Here is a 6,574-nt window from a genome sequence, read left to right as displayed (position 1 = left end):
GACGGACGACGGACACCTTACTATCGCATAAGCTCTTCTGGTCTCTGACCAGTAGAGCTAAAAAACGATAAAGACCAGGGGCCCGTTTCATCAAAAGTCGTAAAGTTAAGCCTTAACTTAAGCGTACTTCCGGGGCTTACGCCAAAATTTAGTCGGGCGTAATTTGCGTTTCACCAAGTGGCGTAAGTGTAGTCGTAAAAGATACGCTTAGTCGCAGGACTAAGTCCTTGACAACGTTGCATTGCGCAGGCGCAAGAACACAAACATTGTCCAATGCGTATTTTAAACAGGAATAAACTGAGGCACGTCAAAGTACAGAATAAAACAATTTATAGATAAATGAATGTTTGCACTAATTGAAACATGCATGGATTTATAGAGTCATGTAAGAGATACGTATCTTATAAAAAATCGATTTTAATTTTTTTTTTACAACATTTCAATAATAAGTCCTATAAATTGAAAGGAAAAAAGGGATCGTACTTGTATTTCAGAATTAAGCTAAACTGTTTATTTTGGAATTTTAATTACAGCCCCCCCCCTCTTCCCTAAATAGATACAGGTTAATGACTTCGCCTTTGATAATCAATTTCATGATTCGATAAATATTGATTCTACTGATAAATGCTAATAATTGAGTTTGAGACAGAATAAGATTTTAAAACTTTATTTTCATACAAATGTATAGAAGTGTATATTTGCAAGCAAAAATAATGTACAAAAATGCCAAGGGTTTACATATGTACACATTTTGAGTCAAGAAATAATTTTTACACGTTTACTCATGTGAGGCCATCCTCCCTTATAGTCTATTAAAATTTTGTCAATGCAATTGATTAATTATAATATTGTTATTGTTTATTAAAACGACACAAATGTACATAAAACAATTTAGAAATACTAGACTCTAGGTAAATGCTGTCACAGAATTTTTTTTACAATCTGCAGCTTGAATTTAATGTACCGTTTCACAAGTACGCAGTTTACAAGTACGTAGAGAGAGAGAGAGAGAGAGAGAGAGAGAGAGAGAGATATTCGGATGACAACAAAATAATATATTCGTAAAGAAATTCTCTGCTTGTGTGTTCTCTGTCTTTAAAATTGAATTGCAGATATACTCTTTATTTTCTTTTTCATAAAAAATCAAGTTATTCGAGAAATAAAAAATGTATATTTTCATTTTATACGTGCTTTAAATGCGGTCGGATTATCTAATACGATGTAAGATTTACTCTTTAAGACGAAATCATGAAAAATAAAGATATCTTCTGTATTAATCTTTGTCTGAGAAAAAAATATTTTAGGAATAATTCATTTTTTGAAATTAACTGTGTAAATATCACCGTCTTACATCAATATAATAAAAGTACAATGTAATAAATTAAATATTTTCGCCATTTAAAAAATCTCTTACTGTCTATGAGACCCCCCCCCCCCCCTACCCGGGTTCCGTCATAGATTTGCTGAGGACTTCACTTGTTCCAGATACCTAAAAAAATAATTACATTCGCCCCTATCTCTGTACATTAAATGTTTATTAATCTGCAAATTCGGGAGGTTTTGGACCTTCTCTCCTATCCCCTCTACATCCAAGCATGTGCATGGACGAGGAGTAAACATGATTAAAAAACCTACTTGGTTTCAAGATGAGTTATTTTTTCTTAAATGTAGAAATTTACCAGATAGAGGATTACTGTGCTTTTGAAACCAATTTTTAATAGACAATAGACAAATAATAGACAATTTTAATGGAATGAAACAGAATATATACCTAGAGGTACTTTGGGCTTGCAATGGCCTCACTAAATGATACACCCCGCCTCGCATTTGAATATAATGGCAGTGTCCATGTTTTGCTATGGGAAACCCAAAATATGTGTCGGATCAAAACGTACAATAAGGCACAATGGCAATATTTTATAATGAATCTGTGAATGACTCATTAAATTTCATTTAAAAGTACCCTCTCGATTTTTATGCGGGGGTATAAATATAGTACATGTAAAGTCGATTTACAATACCTTATACATATACAATACAACAATCAAATGGATACGAATGCATTATCGACATGAAATACGTAAGATATGGTGGTCGAAGAAATCTCTAAAAAGAAATTCTTTTCTTCTCAGAAGAAATGTATTAAAGTATTAAGAACGTTATTACTCCAATCAACTACGTCCCCAAGTGGTTGTAGCAGCCCCCCCCCCCTTCTTCAAAGTATGTACAATTAAATAATGTATTGTTTTTATTTAAAAGGCTTCTTAGAACCGTAGTTTTTCTTTAGAACTCGCTAAATTGGTTTAAAATCAGTAAAATTGCTTAATTTTAACTTTACGCCCGAACTTACGCCTACCCATGGGTAGACGTAAAATTTTGGCCTAAATTTAATCAGGCGTAACGATACACTCTTTCATGAAACGCAACTCTTCGTGCTAGTCCCAACTTTACACCGGCGTAGCGCTACGACTGGGCGTACGACCTTTGATGAAACGGGCCCCAGAACGTTTCTTAGTAAAGTCTATCTACATGCCACATTATATTATAATCAAACTAAAACTGTATTTGTAATAGCATTTTGAAATTATTTTACAGAAATTTCTAATTTTAGTTGCCACGGCAACACGGTTCATCGAAATCAAAAACCGATGCACAGATTGATGTATCTTAGTACAGTCTACTTGTGTACCAAGTTATATTGAAATCAGACCAAAAGTAGCATTTTGAAAGCATTTCACAAAAAATTCTATTTTCAGTAACCACGGCAACATTGTCATCGAAATAAAAAATCGATGCATAGAATTATGTATCTTAGTATAGTCTACTTGTGTGCCAGTTATATATTGAAATCCGACCAAAACTGTAGAAAGAGTAGCATTTTGAAAGTATTTCACAGAAATGTCTATTTTTAGTAACCACGGCAACACGGAATTATATCTTAGTATAGTCTACTTGTGTGCCACTGTAAGAGGAGTAGCATTTTGAAAAATTGTTTACAGACAGACGGACGCATTACTATCGCATGTCTTCTGGTCTCTGACCAGTAGAGCTAAAAATTATAATCGGAAGTAAATTGTAATGCAGTGAATCTTGTACAATCAGGATTTTGTGTATATATGCGTATATAATAGTATGTAATCCGAAATGTTGCAAATTTTGAATCATTTGGGTAACTTCAGTTGTTTTAAACTTTTGACAATACTGCTGTCTAACGTATTGATCTTCATAATGTATATGTACATCACTGTAACATATATGATACCCTGAATATTTTAATCATGTTTAAATTTGTATGCCTCCGTAATCGAAGATGCGGGGCTATATAGGTTTTGCCCTGTCCGTCAGTCTGTCTGTTTGTCCGCAAAAACTTGAACCTTGTCCATAATTTTGAATTGAAGGGCTATGGTTTGTGTATTCCTTGTGACACGACCTCTCTTTTGGTACCACCAAAGTCCTCGTTACCTTGACGGTGGTATTTGATCCACGTTTACCAAAAATTTCCATACTTTTACCATACAAATAACTTCTGAATAATTGGTGCAAGGCTTTCATACTTCACATGTGTATTCACTGTGACTAGACCTTTCATTGGGTATAAAAATTTTGCCCTTAACCATAGAATTCTGCCCTATTAAAAAAAACTTAAACCCAGACCATAACTTTTGAACCATTAGTAATATCGCTTTCATATTTTGCACAGATATACTTCTTTTGACAAGATCTTTAATTGGGTATAAAGATATTAGACCTTTTGACCTTGGAGTTTGTCCCACTTTTTAAAATATGTTAACCTTGACCAAAAGGATTACACCTTACACTGGATGAAAAATACAGTTTCCGCAAGGCTGAAACTCTACTGAAACTCTGCGGAAACTTAAGCTTACCATATGGAATCGAAGTCAATAGTTTCCGGAAACTGAAACCTACTGAAACTAAAATGTATCGTTAAATTGGCGTTTCATTAAATTTTACATTGGTTTCCGTTTTGCGGAAACTATTTGGAAACAAACGTAATAGTTTCAGCATACGGAAACCCTACAGAAACTTGCTGAAACTATTATATAGTTTCCGCATTGCGGAAACCATACAGGAAACTTCAACGCCAAGTTTCAGTAAGGTTTCCGTATAGTTTCAGTTTTGCGGAAACTGGACTTTTCACCCAGTGTTAAGAACTGTGCTTTCATATTTTATTGTTATATTCATTGTGATAAGTGTTCCTTTGTATACCAATAATTTTGACCTACAACTGAAAAAATTAACCTTCACCATAGCTTTTGAACTGGTAATAGTAATGCTTTCATATTTCTCACGTGTATTTCTTGTGAAAAGATCTTTCACAGGTTGCCCAACAGTTATATGATTATAACCTTTTAACCTAGGAGTTTTATTTTCATTAGAGAAATTTCAACCCTCGCCATAGCTGCCATAAGGGGGCATTAGTGCTTCACAAACACACGTATGTTTTATGTATGCATTCAATGAAGTACATTCTAGTATTGAAAAATCAAAGAGCAAATCTGATAAAATTTAGACGTTTATTGTCATTCATTGTGGTTTATTTCAGGGCTTTTGTAAAATGTATTACTAACTTTTACAAGCAATACTTATACATATCATAAAGAAAGCTGCAATCCAAGAATCTTTATATGATTTCTTCCCATTACATGATGTATTATGAATTTTTGACATCAATATTTTATTCGAATTTTGATACATCATATCTTGATCTCTATAGCTTTAAGCCTAAAATTTTGTTTAAGAAATCTTTGTTGGCCTGGTATAAAATACTAAGACATACATGTAAATATGCATGGAAACAGCCGAGCCATGCTGCATTCGAATTGATTTTTATGGTTAGTGACCCAATTTATCGTACAATATTTTTTCTTTTTTGGCATACAATGCTGAAGAGTTTTGGATGGAAAACTGAGCAAACTAAAGAAGTATGAGCAAAAAATAGTGCTTGACCTAGATTTGCACTATTTCTTTAGGAGTTAAGACAAAGTCTATGTTCATCAGATGTAAACACGTAAATATTTTGTATAAAAAAGAGAGATGCATGTATTTGTGAAATATTATTGAACTCTTACGGGTTTACCGTTAAAAAATAAATGAGTCCTCGGGTTTATTGACGATAATTTCTGCTATTAAGGCAGTAGGATCGCTAATTTTCTTCAGCTCCCAACTACCAATAATTCAAACTTTCTGTATGGAATATCGTATGCTTTAACAGGTTGAAGAGGCGGATCCTATTTAACTCTTAGCACTGTGGTGTTATTTTCTCCCTTTACTCGATTGACAGTAACATTTGGTGGTTCTATAGTCTCTGTGGTTGCAACATTAAGAGGACTTAATTGTATCAAGAGGCCCATGGGCCTTATAGGTGACCTGAGTATCATGTAACAACTTTCCAACAATTGAATTTGGTTTGTGTTTTAAACCAGAGGCCATGAAATTCACAATTTTGAAAGAAACACCATTGCTTTTTACAAATATATACTTAGCATGCTTACTCTAGTTACTTAATACCAAGAGGTAGATCAGAGTAACAAAGAGAAAATGCACTTCCACTTTATAACCAGTTATGTACCCCCACCCCACAGGAACCTGGGCCACAAATTTCAAAATTTTGACAATTTTATCATAAATTTTATTTCATCATAAATGGTTGATTAATACCAAAGAACAGATTTCAAAGCATTAGCTTATTTTCAGACTATGTACCCCCCTCCCCCCGATACCCTTGACCCAGGGGACATGAAAATAACCATTTTGCTAGATGCACCTTTCTTCTTCATAAATATATATACTTAAATCATTGGCATAATACCCAGGAGCAAAGGAAAATATTTTCAAAAAATGAATGTATTTTTCACTATATAATTAAAAGAGCCCCCCTTACACAAAATGACAAAACCCCTGACCCAGGGGCCATGAAATTCATAATTTTGGAGGAGGCACTCTTGCTCATCATAACTATGTACATAGTTAGTTTATTTAATACCAGGAGCAGAGAAGAAGATTTTCAAAGAATTTATGTATTTTCACTATAATAATAGAGCCCCGCCCTAACACCAGAACCCCTGACCCTGGGACCATAAAATTCACAAGACGCATTCTTGCTTATCATAACTATGTACTTACTTAGTTGAAGATTTTCAAAGAATTTATGTATTTTCACTATAATAATAGAGCCCCGCCCTAACACCAGAACCCCTGACCCTGGGGCCATAAAATTCACAAGACGCATTCTTGCTTATCATAACTATGTACTTTGTTAGTTTATTTAATACCCAGGAGCAGAGAAAAAAATAAATGTATTTTCACTATTAATAATAATCAATAGAACCCCGTCCTAACACCAGAACCCCTGACCCTGGGGCCATAAAATTCACAATTTTGGAAGAGGCACTCTTGCTCATCATAACTGTTTTTAGTTAGTTTATTTAATACCCAGGAGCAGAGAAGAAGATTCTCAAAGAATTAATGTATTTTCACTATAATAATCAATAGAGCCCCGCTCTCACACCAGAACCCCTGACCCTGGGGCCATAAAATTCACAACTTTGGAAGA

Source organism: Saccostrea cucullata, unplaced genomic scaffold, assembly GCF_032062105.1.
Source record: "Saccostrea cucullata isolate Sc308-1 unplaced genomic scaffold, CSIRO_AGI_Scuc_v1 ctg4833, whole genome shotgun sequence".
Taxonomy (NCBI): Eukaryota; Metazoa; Mollusca; class Bivalvia; order Ostreida; family Ostreidae; genus Saccostrea; species Saccostrea cuccullata.
This window is presented reverse-complemented; position numbering follows the sequence as displayed.